Genomic DNA, 20,607 nt, shown 5'->3' with positions numbered 1-20,607 from the left:
AAGTAAGAAAAAATCATCATCATATTTTCACTCACAGTAGTTTGCAGGAGGTCATATAGACCATGTCAGCCTTCAGTATATCTAAATGAAGAATGGGATGGAAATCGAGCCCCTAAGTACACACATGAAAGGAGTATAGGATTCGTAGCTGTGGTGAAACAGATAATTTCATGGACGCAGAATTTGTGGCTGCCTTTTGAGCCTGGTCTGGCCTGAACATGTGACCAAGATGCATAATACATTAGCAGAACAATGAGATCTGTTCACATATCCAAGCTAGTTTTGAGTTCTGCAGAAACAGAAATCAAACTATCATCATTGCAGTACTGACTTAAAGGAGAACAGCAATTCATTTAAAACAGGTTCTTCAAAACTGGTTAACATACAGACTTCTTTTTAAGGGAAAATATTTTATAGATTTCCACCACTGACAAATTATCTTTACTATAATGATCTGGTCTTTCTCCCTTTCTTTCTTTCCTTTCTTTTCTTCTTTTATCTTGTGCTTGGGGCTCATTGAGATTCTTAAATCTTGAGTTTCTTTTTTTTTAAATCAAATTTGGAAAAATTTCAACCGTTATCTATTCCAATATTTTCTTCTATCACCACTCCACCCCAGTTAATCCAATAACATAAAATTATGTTGCTTGAAGTTGTTGCACAGGTCACTGACACTCTGTTTTATTTTTTTCAGTTTTTCCCCTTTCCCAGGGATTACTGTCCTGCACAACCTGGTGTCCAATGTCCGAAAATCATTGTTTTATATATTTTTACCCTGTGTTTTAGTAGTTTCCGGCAGGAGGGTACTGGTGCTGGCTACTCCATCTTGGCTGGAAGGTGAATGAACCATCAAGAGCCACTTTCAAAACCTCTCTCAAAAAAAGGAAACCTTTCTCTCCCAGAAGCCTTCAGAAACCTTTCTCTCCCAGAAACCTTTCTCTCCCAGAAGGCTTCTCCTTCAGGTTCATTAATCATTCACGGTCATGTGTTCACCCCCGTAACTCTGGCGGCATGTGACTAGTTCTGTGCATACTGCTCACACAGTCCACCTGCTTCCAACCCTCCCTGGCCGCCAAAGTCCTGCCTTAGAGAAGCACAGTCTCATCACAGACCCTGTGAGAATTTTGTGCACCAGGAAAAGCCTGGCTACTTGAAGGGTACCCGTGGGACCAGCAGTATGGGTACCACCTGGAAGTCTGCTAGAAATGTAGAATATCAGGCCCTACCCCAGCCCACTCAATCAGAATCTGTATTTTCATAAGATACCTGCATGATTCATGTGCACGTGAAAGTTTGAAAAGTGCTGTGGTTAGATCTCGGTGTCCTTTGTGACTTCTCAGAGTCCTCTCCAGGGTAGTGGTCCTTTAACCCAACAGCAGGTGACCTGGGCAGTTTTGATCATTCCAGTGAGGTGTGTCTAACCATGTTAGCAACATTATGGCTGTTGTTAAGGTTGTGTTGTCAGCAAATGTGTCTTCCTCAAACTCTTCACAACTTGGATTCACAACTTGGGGTCATGCAGGAGGACTTACCTCTGAAGATCCCAGAAGCCTGGCTGCATTGGATAGGCACAGGCTAGACATGAATAGCCCGGGGGTGTGGCCTCGAATGCCAGAGGCACTGCACTTTGCTGTTCTACTGGGGTTAAATCAGGTGGCTATAAATCATGATGTCATTGTGATCGATACTTTCAGGATCTTCACAGATAACATACTTCTTCCTGTAACAGCTTAGGAATGTAGGCATTATCTTAGAGAATGATGATAGTGATGGGTCCAAAATTTGATTTTCAGCTTTCTCATTTATTAGTTGTAAGATATTGGGCAAGAAGACTGATTTCTCTAGCCCTCACTTTCTTGTAAATTGAAGGGATTAGACTGCTATTAAAGGACTCATATCCCATTAAAAAACCAACCAACCAACTCTAGCCAGGCAGAGTTAGAGTGATACTCTCTTTACAACAGCTGTAAAGGTTGACTGTGCTCATGCAGAAGACACTTTGTATCAGTTTATGAAAACTGCCCAATTAGACCATGAAAATGATAAACATAGACTGACAGAGACTTGGAAAGGACTTTGAAAGACTACTAAGATTATCCTTCCAGAAGCATCTAAGTGATAATCACAAAGGTCACTGTGACCTGGTGAGACAGGCTGTAACTATGAGCCTGACTCACGTGCTCAAAGTCCAGATGCCTCACAGGGACACACTGCTTACAGAAACAGAAAGGAACATATCATGTACTTCTGCTTCTGCAGGTGGTGAGGCCCTAGCTAGACAAATATGAGCTTCGCTGGTTCAGCTTCTTCTTTGTTTAGTGAAGGTTCAGCGATTGTGGCTTGATATGTGATCAAGCAAAACCTGTCAGTTAAAAGCACCAGAAGCTTCTTCTTTTTTTAAAAAAAAATTAATTGCAAAATATTTCAAAAATACAGAAAATAATAGATACTAACAAATACTAACATTTGGTCCTATTTCCTTTAGATCCTTTTCTCTATAGAAATTAATTACACCTACAGTTAGTCACACCCATTCCTATGTTCACTCTAAAACCATGATTTTGAAGTTCTCTGCCTTTAAAAGTAGAGATTGTGGGCTTCCCTGGTGGCGCAGTGGTTGAGAGTCCGCCTGCCGTTGCAGGGGACACGGGTTCGTGCCCCGGTCCGAGAAGATCCCACATGCCGTGGAGCGGCTACGCCCGTGAGCCATGGCCGCTGAGCCTGCGCGTCCGGAGCCTGTGCTCCGCAACGGGAGAGGCCACAACAGTGAGAGGCCCGTGTACCGCAAAAAAAAAAAAAAAAAAAAAAAGTAGAGATTGTAATTTGATAGCGGTTACTGTTACAAAAAGAAACATACTCTAAAAAGTCAAAAATTGATATGCCTACACTATTTCTGAACAAAATAATGACTTTAGAATTCTTTAATTTAAATCACCTTCCCCTTCTTCTATTTTTTAAGTATCTTAGTTTTACTTCATTTAAATTCCTCTCTTCAGTTGTCATTATTATTGTTGTTATTTCAAACAGTGAATGAATATTTACCAAAGTATCAATATTCACCAAGTTCTTTGATCCATACTGGTTTTTGCTCTCCACTCATTCCTTTTCTGTTCAATTTCCTCTTTCTAAAGTACGTTCTTTAGTAGTTCTTTCAGGGACTGTTTGAAAACATACACGCTCAAACTTTATCTCTCCTCTTGAATGATACTAGCAGATATTTTTCCTCAGCACTTTCTATTATTTTGTGGTCTTTGTTTTTTCCTGTTGAGAAGTCTGCTTTAGTCTAATTGTTACTTTGTAGGTAATCTGGTTTTTTTTGTTCTGAATACTAAAATTTTCTTATTTTCAATGGTGTTCTGCAGTCTTACCCGGGTGAATCTAAGTGTGGCTTAATTTTTACTTGTTTAGCTTAGTATTCATTGTGATTCTTAAATCTGAACATTTAAGTCTTTCATTGATTCTGGAAAATTCTTATGTGACTGTTGCCTCTCCCCAGTAATTCTTTTCCTTCTTTTGTGACTTCTAGACATTGTCTGAACTCCTCTATCTCAGTAGTTAATTTTGTATACTTCCTGGAGAATACGGATTCTATCCAGTACAGACTCCCACTGATTGCTATCCCCAAGCTACAGATGTTTTAGTATATGTAATATATGCACCTCTTCTCATTTCGTTACCTCAATTTAACTTAGGTATCAAGACACAGGTTTTGGTGTGAAAGTCAAGTTCATATCTGTGTTCCATTTTTACTAGGTGTTATTTTTTTTTAATTTTTAAAAATTTCATTATTTTTTTTTTTTGCTGTACGCGGGCCTCTCACTGTTGTGGCCTCCCCTGCTGCAGAGCACAGGCTCTGGACGCACAGGCTCAGCGGCCATGGCTCACGGGCCCAGCCGCTCCGCGGCATGTGGGATCTTCCCCGACCGGGGCACGAACCCGCGTCCCCTGCATCGGCAGGCGGACTCTCAACCACTGCGCCACCAGGGAAGCCCTAGGTGTTATTTAACAATTTCCAAACCTCAGTTTTAGATTTGAACAGAGGTGCTCAATGGAGATAAAAAGTATGTACTTCTTAACGTTGTTGTGAGGCTAACATAAGATAACATGCGTAGTACTTAGGCTGGTGCCTGGCATAGTAAGCGTTTAATAAAATGGAATAATTTAAAAATTGTCATCATATCACCTGCTCAAGGCAAATCCCTACACCTGTGTTTGGTGTCCATCTCCTCTGCAATTTGCAATATTCTCTTTTTCTCTAGTATTTTCAGCTTCTTCACCTCTACTAGATCCCACCTCACAGACTATAAAAATACCCAGGTTTCTTTACTTCCAAAATAACGAGTTCTATCTCCATCCTGAGATCTCCCTCCAGTTACCACCCTTTTATCTTCCTTTCTCCGAAAGGGCTTCTGCTACATTCTGCAAATTATCCTTCCCAAATCACTTTTTTTTTTTTTTTTTTTTGCGGTACGCGGGCCTCTCACTGTTGTGGCCTCTCCCGTTGCGGAGCACAGGCTCTGGACTTGCAGGCTCAGCGGCCGTGGCTCACGGGCCCAGCCACTCTGCGACATGTGGGATCTTCCCGGACCGGGGCACGAACCCACTTCCCCTGCATTGGCAGGCAGACTCTCAACCACTGCACCACCAGGGAAGCCCCCAAATCACTTTTCAACCAACTTTTTGTCTTTTTTCACAAGCTTAGCTGTGGGTTGTAAAATTCTGTATTTTTTTTTAAGTCTCACTTTTGCACATAGTCAGCCACTTTAATTATGATGATAGAGATAATAACTGTTTTGAGACTTTGCTTTTTTCTGGGCATCAGGCTAAGTGCTTCATTACCATTGTCCCATTTAATCCTCATAGCAATGCTTTGAGGCAGGAACAATTATTATTCCTGTTCTACAGATGTTGAACTTGAGATTTAGAGAAACTGAACAACTCGCCGGAGTCATGTTGCTAGTAAGTGAGGAGCTGGGACTTGAAGCCAAGGTTCCTTGAAACCAACTAATTGGAATCACTAGATGAAGCCAACTGTGATGCCTGCCCTACTTTTAGGATTCCAGCTACATCATCCAATCACAGTCCTTAGTGTTTAAGCCTGTCAGGTTTTCTGATATTTGTAGCCTGTAGTGTCCTGTAGTTGACCTAGGCTACCATGCTCTAAGTCCTTGAAGGGCTGGGTCTCTGGTTTGCTTCTTTATTGTTAATTTGTAATACCTAGCACGATGACTGGAACACAGTAGGTATTTGAATTTATCTTGAATGAAAGAAGAAAGTTTTTATTCTTTACCATTTCAGCACATTTCATCAGAACTATTCCATTCGTTTGAACATTTAATCCAATGATTCTTACTTGAGCAAAGAGGTGGCAGAGCCCCTCTGAGAAGAGGGGCTCATGTCTGGATCACCTGGGAGAACTTTTCAAACCTATTTAGTTTTCCACTGCCATTTTGATTCTCCCCTCTATGGGGCATGTTCTCCAAGTGTACTGACTGAGCCACTGAAAGAAACGTGTTATAAATCTCCTGTGTGTTAGGAGGGCAAAAAACTTTAGAACCCCTGAAAATCAGGTATTGTGTATGCCTGTTTCCACGCACACAAATTTTGTTGTTTCAAACAGATTGTAAGAGCTTATCAGGAATTCCTTCTTCATCTTGGAGAGGTTAGACTCATAGAAAGTAAGAACTGGAAGGGACCTAATATTATAAGAGCTTATCAGGAATTCCTTCTTCATCTTGGAGATGTTAGACTCATAGAAAGTAAGAACTAGAAGGGACCTAATATTATCTGATACACTTTTCATATTTCAGTGGTAAGGAATCTGAGGCCTTGAGAATTTAAGCGATGCTCCCATAGTTGGATCCTTTGCAATGGCCAGCAAAGTGTTAGGCACATAAAAATGTGCTCAATAAATACTCATTATGTGGATGAAAAAATTAGAAATAAAAATCAGATTGACATCAAAGTTGTCCTGCTTTTCTACTCTGCCTCGGAGCAAAAATGCTCTATTTTAACCACGTCCAATCACAAATGCCCAGTCAGAAAACTATTAATTGGACCCATCCTGTCTCTGCTATTCTCTTGTCCTTGAGTTCTTGGGGTATTATTGTAAGATATACTGTATGATCTAGTGCTTATTGTTTTTAATATTTTTCTGCACATTTTTCATATCTCTCTGCATTTTGTCTTCTGCACATTAAATGCTCTGAGAGTATCTTACTTTGTATTGCTTTGTCTCCCTTCACCACCCCCAATCCTGGAACAGCTGGGATTCTAATAATGGTTAACTAAGTTATTTTTCATTGATCACTGATAGATTAACTGATGCCTAATGTCCGAGTAAAGTTGTTATACAGGTGACATTTACCTTTTTTGAATTGAATACTGTCATGTGACGTAGTTTTAAAAGTAAATGAGTGAGTGAAGGTTAAATTCTCTTTTAAGTGTAACTGTAGCAAAAAGCACATCGTGCTGACTTGTTCTTAGAGACTCAGAAGTACATATTTTGAGTGTAGCTTCCTGGTATTTACAAACACGTGATCTTGGTTTGCAAAGATTAGCACATTTGAGAACGATGTATTATTTACTTATTGCACAATCACAAATCCACAGCCTTGTGAATGTTAATATTTTCTGGGAATGATAATAGACTTTGGAAAGATAACAGCTGCAAAAACAGTCAGAAGTTATCCACAGTTTTGGAGCCTGAATTCTCTCGCACAGGAAAAGACCAGCACGAAGAGCCCAGAGTGGCAATAAATTAGCCTGGGAGTCAGGAGATTAAGAGTTCTAGTTCTGCTCTGGTTCAAGCCAGCTGTGAGACCTTGGATAAGCCTATAAATCTTGCTGGGCCTATAGCTTCTCATCTCTGAAACCAGAGGCTTGAATTTCAGGTGATTGGTAATGTCTCTTCCAGTTCTAACATTCTCTGATTTATTTGAATCAACAACCATTGTGATAGGAAGAACATGTAATGGTGATAGTGTTAGCACTGGAAAGATGGGTTGTAGAATGGAGAGGAATAAACTCGTGCTCTTTTGATAGAGGAGGGTCTTAATCCTTCAACCTAAAAGTTTGAATTTCACAGCATCTGAACTGAATATTTATGTAGTTATTTCACTGTTTAAAATGATTTTGAAGTCCATAGATACGTCCAGCTAAACATTAAATGAGTGAGACCAAGTTATAACTGGATGAGTTTCATAGAGCTGGGAACTTTTCCAACTAATTCTCCATTAGTTGTTTTGTATTCCGGGACCACAAAGACCACATCTTCATGGTCTCCATCACCAAAACTTTGTAATCATTTCTGCAAAGGTATCACCCAATTCAGCCAAAAGTCCACTTGATGTGGAGGGCAGTGTGTGGCTAAGAATAACTGTGGCTTTGTGAAGCCTAGTCTGGCTGACGACTCACACGCCTTTTTTCCTTTTTTTGAGGTTGTGGTTGGTTGCTCTTTCTCTGCCTACCTCTGAGGGTCCTGGGTCAGTATCGTGTGATGAGCGAGCTTGTGAGCTCTTTTCGTTAAAAGATATTGAGACGTACTCTGGCTGAGCAATGGAGGTTTGGAGCGAGGATAAGCTACATATAGGGAGGACAGACTTCTAAAGTGGCTCCACAGAATATTCGTGGAAACCCAGGAACGGCTGGGGTGACAGGTTTCAGGGAAGGAAGAACAACAGGATTTGGGAGGCAGAAGAGCCGACAGAGATCTGCTAGCTGAGCTGCCTTGCTGAATCCTCAGCACTGGAGCTTGTGCCCTTCACTGGAGCATCGCCATCGTGTGACTGGGTCATGTTCTTATCTTTGCTTCTCTTTGTGTGTGGTCGCTTCTCCTCTCAAAACAACTTCCTCAGGCTGTTCTTATTTCCCAAGGCAAATTCCTGAGACAGAATCTACCCATCTAACTGATAATCAGCATCTCTGTTTTGGGCCGTGTGCAGAAAAGAGTTAACACAGCAGGCCTGAGACTGCTCTCTTTGGAAAGGCCTGCTTGCAAGATTGGCCTTTGGCTGGTATGTGGGTGTTTCTGCTGTTCTCAAAACTGAGAAGGGTGGTTCTCTGTGCCTAGACTGTGTGCAAACGAGGATATTTATGCTGAGCACCTGCTTTCCTTCTGGGAGTCTGGAATTTTGATGCATGCTAGGCAGAGAGTGCAGATGTGACCAGTCCCCAGTAAACATGTTGAATGTTCTGTCTCTACTGGGCTTTCCTGGAAGAAACATTGCACACATATTACTACATTCTTCATTGCTGGAGAAAGTAATGTGTTCAAGTGTGTCCCTTCATAGAAAGAGAGCATAGGAAGCCTGTGCATGGATTTCTCTAGATTCTGCCTGTCTTTTTCCATTAGGATCTGGCTGTGTATCCTTACTCCATCACTGTAATAAATCTTAACCATGAGTCCAACTATGTGATGAGTCCCTGTAGCACATCTCTGAATATGGGGATTGCCTTGGAGATCCCAACACAGGCCACCTCAGAGGACCCAGGCCAACTTAGGTCTTGACTGTCCTTGGGTTAAGAGTTCGACATTGGTCCCATTAATTGCATATGGGGGAGGGGGGGTGGAGTCGTGCTTGATCTCTCCAGCTTATGGAATGGTCTGAAGCAGTGGTTCTCAACCCAGGCTGCAAAACAGAATCTTCTGTGATGACTTAGAAATTAGACCCCATCCAGGATTAATCGGAACCCTGAAATTAGAATCTGTGGGGTGAGCCTGGATAGTGGCATGTTTTAAAAGCTCTCCAGTGATTCTAATGTGCAGCCAGAGCTGGGACTGCTGGCCTGGAGCAGTTTTCCTCCACAGGGCTCCAAGTGGCGGTTTCCTTTGCAAGGTGACTGTAGGCCTGGGAGGCACTGGGATTCATCTGGCCAGCACAGTGCGCATTTTTCACATGAAGAAATGAAGACCCCGTGTCTTCAGGCATCCCCCCAAAATGGGTGGAATTGCTTAGCTGTAATTGGGAATTGTGTCATTTTAGGGGTTCTGCTGAGGCATCTTTATAGCATAAAGTTTATGTTGGTGACCTTCTGTGCTTCCAAACTCTGGTAGAAAAACCAGCAGAAAAAAAGACATTAAAATATACATAGCCAGCTGCAGCAATGTATTGCCATTGACACACAGTCCTGAACATGGACTTCCACAAAATCGCTCTCTTATGAAATAAACAGTCACATGTGTTTCTCAGGGTGATTCCAAGATCCGTGTTAAATTGTTTTTCTTGATTAGAGAGATTCTCACTTTGTCTTTAGAAAAGCTGGTTGTCAGGAAAGCCCCAGTGGGTGGTATTATAGTGACCCTTCCGTTCCAGTGCAGGGAGCCCAGCAGCTGACCTTGGAGTACGGCGGGGTGGGTTCCTCACAGCCTCCAGCGCCAAAGCTGCTGCACGAACAAGCTCCAGCTCCCTGGAGCAGCCTTCATTCGGTTCATCCGCCTTAATGCAATGTCCTGCTCACGCTGGACGCCTGGCAAATATTTGTTGAGTTGACCTGAGGTGATAATGGAACTACGGGAAGAAAGAACTGCTGCTAACCGGTGGGAGCTCACCGCCCTCCCTCCCTGTTTTCCGTAGAGCCCAACGCTCTTCCATAAAGTGCCACTTTATGGATAAAAGCAGTTCTTTTCTATATGGAAGCAGCCTTGGACTGCGTGTCCTTAGGAAACATCCTGATGCCAGGTTAGGATGGAGTCTTTTCTTCGTGATAGCTGTAGAGTATTTGTAAGAGACTTGAGTACCTATGGCGCCCTCCCATCCCCCTGCACGGCTTCCGATGACCCTTGCACAGTTGGAGATAAACAGGACTTAACTTCAGCCTCCAGCCTCCGCTTTGGAATTGATATCTTTCTTACCCACACATGCTGTGTATTCTCTCAAGCTGTTTACCTCCCCTGCTTTAGGAAGGGGCTTGAAACTCATTCATTCTAAGAACTTTGGGTTTAAATACCGTCCTGAGTTTTTGCACTTTAAGAACCTCAGTGAGCAAAGCTTCAGGTGGAGGAGGTTGCTTTTGGGGGTAGTGGTGGTACAGGGGCACTGAGGCAGTGACTTCCGGTACCCTTGGCAGTCTGGTTGGAGTCCCCTCCTGTAGGCTATAGGCTGACCGCATCATGGGGTGGCCTGGCTCTGACTCAAGACATGTGGGCCTGGGGCATCCTGACCCTTAGAACCACTGCTAAGAGCACCAGCGGAGGAAACCCATGTTCTGCCACCACCATGTCGTCTCCAAAGCATTTCGTTTCGCCATTCCATTTTGTTTCCCTTTCTGCAAGCTAACCAAGGCATCTGGCAGCTGCAGTGCAGAGTCAGCAGGAACAGTTCTGTTTTCTCTTTGCCACTGGCACCGTCTCAAACTTGAACGAGTTCTCAATCCCCAACTGTGCTTTTGGAAGTCTTCCAAACGCAAGGAGGCTGCTAAAAGACCAAGTCTTAAAGCGGCATGAAATTCTACACCAAGAGGCCTGAAGAAAGGTATTCAAGTGAAAACACCATGAAACCAGAAAACAATATTCTTTTTTTTTTTTTTTTTTGCGGTATGCGGGCCTCGCACTGCTGTGGCCTCTCCCATTGCGGAGCACAGGCTCTGGATGCGCAGGCTCAGCGGCCATGGCTCACGGGCCCAGCCGCTCCGTGGCATGTGGGATCTTCCCGGACCGGGGCACGAACCCGTGTCCCCTGCATCGGCAGGCGGACTCGCAACCACTGCGCCACCAGGGAAGCCCGAAAACAATATTCTTATATGTGGGGTGCTTAAATACCCAGAAACAGAACTTCATAAACAGCTAGTAATGAAACTATACCAAGCATGAAAAAAAAAAAGCAGACTGTAAAAATAGCATGTGCAGAATGACTTGTTATAGTAAAATACAGGCTATATAAAATATACAGACCATTTATTGTTTGTTTACTATGTGCCAGGCACTTTGTTAAGTGCTTATATACTGTACTTTATTATATATTGTACAACTGACAAAAACCCAGGAAGGCAGTTCTTATTATCCCCGTTTTATAGATGAGAAAATGGAAGCTCATGAAGGTTCCAGCTTGCCCAAACTTGACCAAAGTCCTGTGGGAAAAGTCCATGCTCCATCAGAATATTTTGAACCATTACTATATATATCTGCAAGGATAAATCATTGGTGATAAATCATAATATTGGTTGATAAAGGATGAATGATTTTTATTTTCTTCATTTTGCTTATGTATATTTTCTAATTTATCTCCAATGAACATCTTTTCTTAACAGAAAGTTTTTTTTTTAAATGAATAACTTATACCAAATACCGAATAGTTTATAGATGAGTTAAATATATTTACTGTGAAAGGATGATTAAAAATTTTTGGGAGAATTCTCTTTATTCCTTTCATGAAACTATAAAGACTTCTAGTTATTAGTTTGCTAGGGCTTCCATAACAACGTACCACACAGGCTGGGTGCCTTAAACAATAGAAATTTATTTTCCCACAGTTCTGGAAGCTAGAAGTCTGAGATCAGCATATTGGCAGGGTTGGTTTCTTCTGAGGGTCATTGTCTTTGGCTAACAGATGGCAGTCTTCTTCCTGTGTCTTCACGTGCTCTTTCCCCTGTGTGCGTGTGTCATAATCTCCTCTTCTTATAAGGACACCAGTCATACTGAATTAGTACCCGTCACCCACATCACCTCATTTTACTTTAACTATCCCTTTAAAGGCCCTGTCTTCCAACACAGCCACATTCTGTTGTGCTGGAGGTTAGGACTTCAACATATGAATTTTGGGGTTACACAGTTCCGCTTGTAACAACTTCCATGATAGAAATGTTTGACCTAAATAACTCAAGAAATTAAATTAACACCAGTGATGAAAACAACATTAGCCGAAGTTTGAGGGTATCCTGTGTCTTTTACTCAAATACTTCATTTGTGAAATAATATTTTTAGAGTAAACCTTATAAGACTTTCCCAAAGACTCCAAAAAGAGCCAAAGAAAGGTCTAATGATGATAATACAGATGTGCAATTGTCATACAATAGGAATTCAAACTCCTACAACAATCATCATTAAATCATCTTTATTAGTGGTCTGAACTTGTGACTCTGAAATTTCTCTCTTCCACATTTCATGAGACATATGCATCATTTTAGCTACATTTCTAACCTCCAAGTGATGAGACATAAATTCTCAGGCTGCTGTATCTGAAAATGCCTTTCGTGCATTTTGTTTTCCCCTAGTCGTTTGCAGTGATGAATGGTTCATTCAAGCTTAGGAACAATGGAACAGTATAGCAATGACCTCAGAGATGGTACAAACTGAAGGGAAGAAATTCCACTCCCTGCCCCCATCTTTGACAAGATCAACAAATTGTGTATACAGTATTAGGACCAGGCAGAGGATGGGCTCTTTCTCCAGAGTCCCTGATGCTGGTGGTGACTGGCCAGAAAGGAAACTCTGAATGAACCTTGTTCTTTTTCCCCTGTGGCTTTTCCTCATGCCTTTTCCACTAGCTTGTACACTCTCAGAGGTCTAGACCTGCTTCCTACCTGCCACCATCCACTTCACTCTCTGGCTTTTCCTATCGCCATCTCTGCCGGCCAGTTGAGTACTGTCTATCCAGCAAGGTCTGGTCAAGAACCTCTTTGGGAATTCATTTCTTTGGGAATGCCTTCCTGGACTGGACCTTCAATATTACTGCCTTTCTTAGATATTTGTAGACTTGTCTAGAACGTAGCTCCTTGAAGACAAGGAACTCTTCTTGTCCCTAATATGACTTTATCTTAGTAATGCTCAATAAATAGGTACTAAGAGAATGAATAAATGAGTGAGCCTCAGATAATGGGGCCTTTGCTTTTGGCAAAGTTTCTGTATTAGAAATATATTGCTATATAACAAATGACCCCAAAACTTGGTCACTTAACATAACAAACATTTATTTTTTCTCAGTTTCTGGAGTTAGGAAGCTGGGAACAGTTTATGTGAATACCTCTCCCTCAAGGTCTCTCTCAAGGTTGCAGTCAAAGTGACAGCTGGGGTTGCAGCCTCATCTGAAAGTTCAACAGGGGGAGGATCTGGTCCCAAGCTGGCTCATGCAGTTGTTGGCAGGATTCATTTCTTCGCTGGCCATTGCACTGAGGGTCTCCCCCAGTTTCTTGCTACATGGACTTTTCCACAGGAAAGCTCGCAGCATATCAGCTGGCTTCCCTCAGAGCTAGGGAACCAGTGAGAGAGGGAAGAAAGATGGAAACCAGAGTCTTTTTGTAACCTAACATTGGAAGTAACATCCCATCACTTTTGCCATATTTTATCCCTGTCCCACCAGCACTCAAGGGAAGGTAAATTACACAAGGCCATGAGATCCAGGAGGAAGGGATCATTGGGGCCTGCTTAGCAGCTGCCTGTCCCAGTTCCACTCTCAACAGGCATTTTTACTTGCTGCACTTGGTACTTTTCCCTCTAGGCAGTGAGTTTTAACCCCATAAAACAGGCTTCTGGGGGACCCAGCTCCGGGCTAGGTTTATAAATGCAAAGTCTGAATGAATGACTGTTCCTTTAATTTAAAAAGGCCTCAGAAAGATCCAGACATTTGCTCCTGCTCCTCTTTCATTTTCGTGGCACTGACTGGGCCTTATCTTGAGTGATTGGCCTGGATTTTTCGCTTTCTTTACTCTTTACAGAATTATAGGCCGAACTATAATTCTGGGTTTCTTGTTGATCCATTACCCTTGTAGGATTTCTCCCACCATGTCACTATGAAGGCCATTATGGTTTCAAACTGACCAAACTTTTAAAGTCCATCCAGAAACCAAAAGGAGAAAACTTTGATTTTGTAGAATGCCATTGCATGATCTTGATTTAGGTTGAGAGGATTTTTAGAGTCGGGGTAAGAAATACTTATGCTCCAAATATCAAATTCCGACCACCAGTTGTTAATTCAAAACTGAACAGGGTCTGCCATATTAAACATGTAATATTCCATTAATGTAGACAGTTAGCAGCTCTTACAAAAGGACCAAAAGTACTAGAACTGGACGTTGAAGACTTGGCTCTTAAACTTGCTGTGTGATGTTAGGAGAATCATTGAAACTTCTGCCTTGGAGTCCCTATATAAAGTGAAGCTAATAATAGTGAGCTTACAGTATATAATTTATATCCACCAACAGTTTAAAAAAACTGCTTTCCGTCATCACAATTGGATAATCTATTTTTAAAAGATGACAATCATGTTGACTTTTTTGATATATGAAACTAGTGGCATGAACTAATGTTTTTTATTTTTAAATTTTATTTTATTAAACTATAGTTGATTTACGTGTTAATTTCTTCTGTACAGCAAAGTGATTCAGTTATACACACACACACACACACACACACACACACACACACACACACACATATATAGTTCTCTGTGCTATAGAGTAGGACCTTGCTGTTTATAATGTTAAGTTTTTGAAAAAGTTAATCAAAATATGGAGAGGCCCATGCTACTAATGGTTAAGAACAGAGTCTACAGAGCACAACTTTCAAGTTTGAGCCAACTTTCTAGTTGTATAACTTTGGGCAAATTACTCAAACCCTCTAGGCTTCAATTTTTCTCACCTGTAAAATGGGATAGTAATAGTAACTTTCTCATATGATCAATAGAGGTTAAATAAGTCAGATATAAAGTGCTTAAAATGGTAACTGGTACATAGTAAGTTCTCAATAAAAATTAATTTTCTTATGTGCATATGAATTACAACAATATGTGAGTGCAAGCCTTTAGGCAAACAATAGAAGTAAATTTGGAGGGGCTATAGTTAGGCTATATGTCATTTGTGCTTTTTAATTTTCTGTAATATTAATAGCTAACACATATTATACACATGTAAAGGTAAGACATTATCTAATTCTCATGTCAATCTTGTGAAGTAGTTACTACTCCCATTTTCAGGGTGTAGAAACAGACAGAGGTTAAATTGTCATTTTGCCAATAGCAATGTGGAAGGGATGGAACCCAAACATTGGTTTGGACTCAGAATATGTGTTTTTAGTGTATTTGCTATGTTGCCTTGTATAATGATGCAATTTAGTAATATTAATGAACAAATTGTTACTGAGTGTTTGCTATGTGCCAGCCACTTTCCTAGGTACTGAGGCTGCAGAAGTAAATAAGACGGCCATGATCCCTGATTTTAGTGGGGAGACAGATAATAAACAAACACATAAATAAATACCTAGAAAACTCCAGAGTATGAGCTGTCCCATGGATTAAAATAAGATGGGGTGATGGGTAACTGGACAGTTATTTATTTATTTTTTGTATATATTTAAGTTTATTTTTTAAATTTATTGAAGTATAGTTGATTTACAATGTTGTGTTAATTTTCTGCTGTACAGCAAAGTGATTCACATATATATATATACACACACATATTCAGATATATATATGTGTATATATATATCCACACACATATATTCAGATATATAGGTGTGTGTGTATATATATATCCTTTTTATATTTTTTCCATTATGGTTTATCACAGAATATTGAATATAGTTCCCTATGTGCTATACAGTAGGACCTTGTTGTTTATCCATTCTGTATATAAAATCTTACATCTGCTAACCCTAAACTCCCACTCCAACCCCCCTGCCTTTGGCAACCACAAGTCTGTTCTCTACGTCTGAGTGTGTTTCTGTTTCATAGATAAGTTCATTTGTGTCATATTTTAGGTTCCACATTTAAGTGATATCATAGGGTATTTGTCCTTCTCTGTCTGACTTCCTTCACTTAGTATGATCATCTTTAGGTCCATCCATGTTGCTGCAAATGGCATTATTTTGTTCTTTTTTGTGGCTGAGTAATATTCCATTGTATATATGCACCACTTCTTTATCCACTCATCAGTCAGTGGATATTTAGGTTGTTCCCATGTCTTGGCTATTGTAAATAATGCTGCTGTGAATATAGGGGCGCATGTATCTTTTTGAGTTATAGTTTTGTCTGGATATAATATAAAATTTACCATTTTAACCACGTTTAAATGTACAGTTCAGTATTGTTAAGTATATTCACATTGTTGTGACCCACAACACATATTTTGCAGGAGTTTGCAGGATGGGAATTCTAACCTGATTGCTCACAACAAGGCCTTCACTCGTGGGGACTCAAATCTCAGAACTCATGAGACATTTGCCCTGGTGGCACCCTAGTGAAATCAGAGATGCTGGACATACCACTGCAAACCCCAATATGTAGCAGTGTGTGGCTACTTAATTGATGCTCAGCTATTTAGAAACATATAAGTAAATGAAGGAATACAGCCAGTTTTTTTGCTAAGCAACGTTTACCATTGTATATAGACTCAGCTCTTGTGGTATCAGTATTGGACTAAATGATATTTTGTGTGTAGGTACAAAACGGCCAATGTGCATCCTCCAAGGGCTTAGGAATGCCAGAGAAATTGATTGCAAGGCTGTTTGCTGGACTTTTCTTCAGAAAAAAAGGAACGTATTGTTTTCTTTCCCTATAGGCCTCTAACTGCTAGGCATAAATTTCTTCTCAGACTTTCTGGAAAACCTCGCCCCTGGACTAAGATGAAAAAAAAGAAAACTCCAGGCTTTTCTTGGAGTAAATGCAAGTAAGATGTTGACTGAACTCTTCAGCTCCAAGGAATACTCTGTTCACTTTTATCAAAACACATGATTACCTGGCCTCGGGCCTGAGGGGCTGTGTCTGGGCTCTGCCAGTGGAAACCCAGAAAGATAGGAGCCTGCTGAGAACCTGCCAGAAAGTCAGTTATGTATCTGTTTTCCCCCAGGCTGTCACGCCAACTCACAAATTCCTTAATTTAAATATCTTTCCCTGACACAAACACAGAATCTTGCTAAGACTCTTGACTCCTTTTATCAGTCACTTCTTTACTTTTCATAGTGACCCTAAATTGCATTACTTTAGGAAAAACAACTCTCCCTTTTCTCAAGACAACAACCCACACATAGTAAGTAATTATGGTCAGCAAGACGGCAAGGTGTGAGTTTTAAGTCTCCCTTGAAAGCTAGGAGGGTAGCTGTGAGTCTGGCAACAACCTTACAACATTTTCAGTTGAGTTTGAGCCATCTTCCACTTTCAAACTTTGCTGGCCAAGTGGATCAGTGGCCTGTCCCAGGTCCTTTTTGAGCCCTTGGGCTCCTGCAAGAAGAGGGCTGATGGTTGAAAGGGCAGAGATTGACCTTTGGAGAAGCTTTTCTGCACTGTCTAGGCTGCACACTGCCCCTCTTGCTGCCTTCCAATCACTGTGCACTAAAGTGATTTTTGAAAATCCAAATCTGATCATGTTACACACAAACTCCCACAGGTCTACACAGCCTGGCATGGCCTGGCCCCCGTGCACGTCTCCTGTTTCATCACTTACCCTCCGCTCCGGCTATCCAGACTCAGTTCCTTCCGTCAGCCGTGCTCCCTCCCATTGACGGTCTTTGCACTGCTCTTCTGTCTTCCTCCAGCTGTCTCTGCCCCACTCCTGTGCCTCATTTGGACTGCAGCTCAGTTGCTACCTCCTCAGGGAAGCCTTCGCCAACCCTACGGACCAGCTCCTTTCCCTGTTTCCTACTGTCTGCTACTGAGCACTTGACATTTGTTCTGCCATCCGAGTATAAGCTCTATAAGGGTAGGAATGGGTTGTCTTCTGCTTTTATCTTTTTTGCTTGCTTGTATATCCAGTACATAGGAACAATGTCAGCACTTGGATGCTCAATAACTGTTTGTTGAATGAACAAAAAACACATTGTAAGGACAGTGACCAAGATACTACAAACATGGTGTCTTCCCTTCTTGGGATTCCCTGGAATTTTTGACATACTTTACAAAAAAAAAAATGCCATTTCTGGGTAGTAGAGGGAAACAAATCTTATTTGTTTTGTGAGCAGAGCTATAAAGAAAGCAAATTGCACCCAACCAACAAGTGACAGGAAACCAGGTGTCTGACTAATTATTTCTGGTCCTTTTTACTGGTCAGTTTCAAAGCAGTTTAGCTTAATGAAACATAGTAGATACTTACTGAGGAACTTTTATGTGCCAGGTATTGGGATGGTGGCTGCAGAGGATACAAACTGAGTAAGACACACTTTTGGCCCTTAGGAGTTCATAATCTGGAAGGGTGACCAAAAAATAAACAAATAGCTGGAGTAGAGGCAGAATATGGTTTTAACACCAAGAGCGGAAGGTGTCAAAATAGTGCTGTGAAGGATCTAAGGAGGGAAGGATTTCCTGGTCTGCCAATTCCTGCATCAATCCCAGGATGGAGGGGGTCATGCGGGCCAGCCTAGGCACGTGAAGAAGAGGCAAGACATGAAGGTCACTGTGGACAGTGCATTTTCTCTCCCAGCCTTAGGGCATCCATAGTCCAGTTCCTGAGGTGAGGGTAGCTTGTTAAGATATTGTGTCATTTGATAAGACAGACAGAAGGCTATGTGTCATGAGTTCTTTTTACAAAGTTGTTAGGCAACAGAAAACTGGCCATAGTGGCGTAATCAGGTGGAGACTTATTTTTCCTCACATATAAGAAGTCCAGGAGTAGGCAGTCTGGGCTGATGTGGGTGCTTGAGAAATCATCAGGTTTCCAGCTCCTTCTAGCTTCTTGCTCCGGGCTCTGGGTGTCATCATCCCCAGGGTACAAAAGGGCCGATCCACTGCAGGCTGTTCATTGGCATCCCAGCAGAAGGATAAAGAAAACAATGAATGCTAATAAATGGAAAGAAAAACTTCCCTAGGGATCCCCAGCCGACTTCAGACTTCCCCTCCATCTCATTGGTTAGAACTGTGTCATACAGATACCCCAGTGGCAGGATTGGCTGAGAAATGGAGGCTTTCTTTGGTTTCTGTCTGTCAGTCTGAGCACAGAGCAGCCTAAGGACAGACCTGAAGGAGGAGGAAGGACCTGGATGTCGGATCGGCAGGTAGTGGTACCCCCATAGCTGGTGCTGCTACAATTCTCATTTTACACATGGAAAAACCCTAAGTATTGAGAGTTAAGTCACAGTTGCCCAAGGCCCCTAGTTAATAAGTAGAGAAACTGGACCCAAACCCAGGCAGTCTGATTCCAGAGCCTGAATTTTTTTTTTTTTTTTGCGGTACGCGGGCCTCACTGTTGTGGCCTCTCCCGTTGCGGAGCGCAGGCTCCGGATGCGCAGGCTCAGTGGCCATGGCTCACGGGCCCAGCCGCTCCGCGGCATGTGGGATCTTCCCGGACCGGGGCAGGAACCCGTGTCCCCTGCATCAGCAGGCAGACTCCCAACCACTTGCGCCACCAGGGAAGCCCCAGAGCCTGAATTTTTAACCCCGTGCTAGGATTTGAACTGGGGAGTAGAGGGAAAGGGCCTGTGGGGCAGGGGGACGGTGTTGACAAAGTGGGGAGGACCAGGTGAAGCTGTAGAGCTGGATAGGGGAGCCGCACCCAGGAGTGGTGGCAAATAAGGTGAGAGAAGTGGTTTGGCTTCATTCCGTCTGCCTGGTTAAGCCTTCAGGGTCATGAGCCTCGTCAGTCCTGAGATTGAAATAATGATGACATAAATAGGCAAGTGTTGGCAAGAAGTGAAAACCTTGTCCAGAAGGCAAAATCCAGGTCAGTGACTATGACCAGGGTCGGTACATTGGGAGATGCCAAATGTGGGCAGAGCCAGAACCCACGGTTTGTGGCAAATCAAGGTTGAAGCTGGAACACGCTGAGAAGCGGCAGCCAAGGTTAGGTCCAGCCATGTTCTGAAGGTTCAGATGCCTCATGGTCTTAAAGATATAGGAGCTGGAGGCCAGGGTCTGGGTCTGATGGTTTGGGGTCAGAGGGTTGAAGAACTGGAGCCCTGGTATATTACATACCTAAGGCCTGATTCATTTTATGGCAATATTTGTCCATTCCTGCACCTTTGCAACATTGTTGGCACGTTACTCAGCACTAACTTTCAGCCCCTCTAGTTAAACACAACATTCAAGAGGCTGTGATGACCCCAGACTATGACAGCACCAGAGCACGGCAGAGGGAAGTGTTTTCCATTGAAATGTATTACTTTCAGATACTAGCTTCACCTGTGTTATCTCCCAGGGTAACTGGAGTGGGAACCCAAAGAGAAAGGTAGAATTCAGAAGGAGGGAGCTGGGCAAAATGGTAACCTCATCAGCTTTAGACTATGTACTTTTCTGTGCAGTTCCTGAGTGCAGAGCTTGTACCGCGAGAGTTCAGGTTCATGTGGGGAGACTTCACTTACAATGTGGGATGCTCCATGAGAGAACATGGAGGGGCGAGCTCTCGGAGGGGTGAGCTCTTCATTCTACAAATGTTTGCGTAGAGGCTAGAAGACTGCTGAAGAGAGAGGTTTCAGAAGTGTTCCTTGTATGGAGTGTGAGGATGGAGTTTGAGGGTTTCAAATCTGCATTTCTATCACTGTACAGCATATGCTCCTCTGAAACTAATCTGATTTTTAGACTCCACGTAGTAATCTGAGAGCGCTTCTGTCCTGAGTCAGGTGGCAACCAAACGGTAGGAGGGATTGCAGAGCCGCCTTCTGCCTGGTACCAGATTCTTCTTCCTCCAATAGAAAAACCTAGCAGTTGAAGTATTTTGGAAAATAGTTATGATGACTATTCTCCAGCAAACAAG

The 20,607-nt window shown here is 42.3% G+C and overlaps 1 long non-coding RNA gene across 1 annotated transcript in view; it reads left to right on the top strand.

Annotated features, from left to right (window-relative positions):
- The window catches only part of LOC137220666 (uncharacterized), a 121,981-nt gene that overhangs the window by 96,033 nt on the left and 5,341 nt on the right, over window positions 1-20,607 (top strand). Inside the window, exon 6 of the long non-coding RNA XR_010941733.1 lies at window positions 17,462-17,625. This is a non-coding gene — a long non-coding RNA (uncharacterized lncRNA). The remainder of the gene's footprint in view (window positions 1-17,461; window positions 17,626-20,607) is intronic.

Source organism: Pseudorca crassidens, chromosome 3 (genome assembly GCF_039906515.1).
Source record: "Pseudorca crassidens isolate mPseCra1 chromosome 3, mPseCra1.hap1, whole genome shotgun sequence".
Lineage (NCBI taxonomy): Eukaryota > Metazoa > Chordata > Mammalia > Artiodactyla > Delphinidae > Pseudorca > Pseudorca crassidens.
This window is presented reverse-complemented; position numbering and strand designations above follow the sequence as displayed.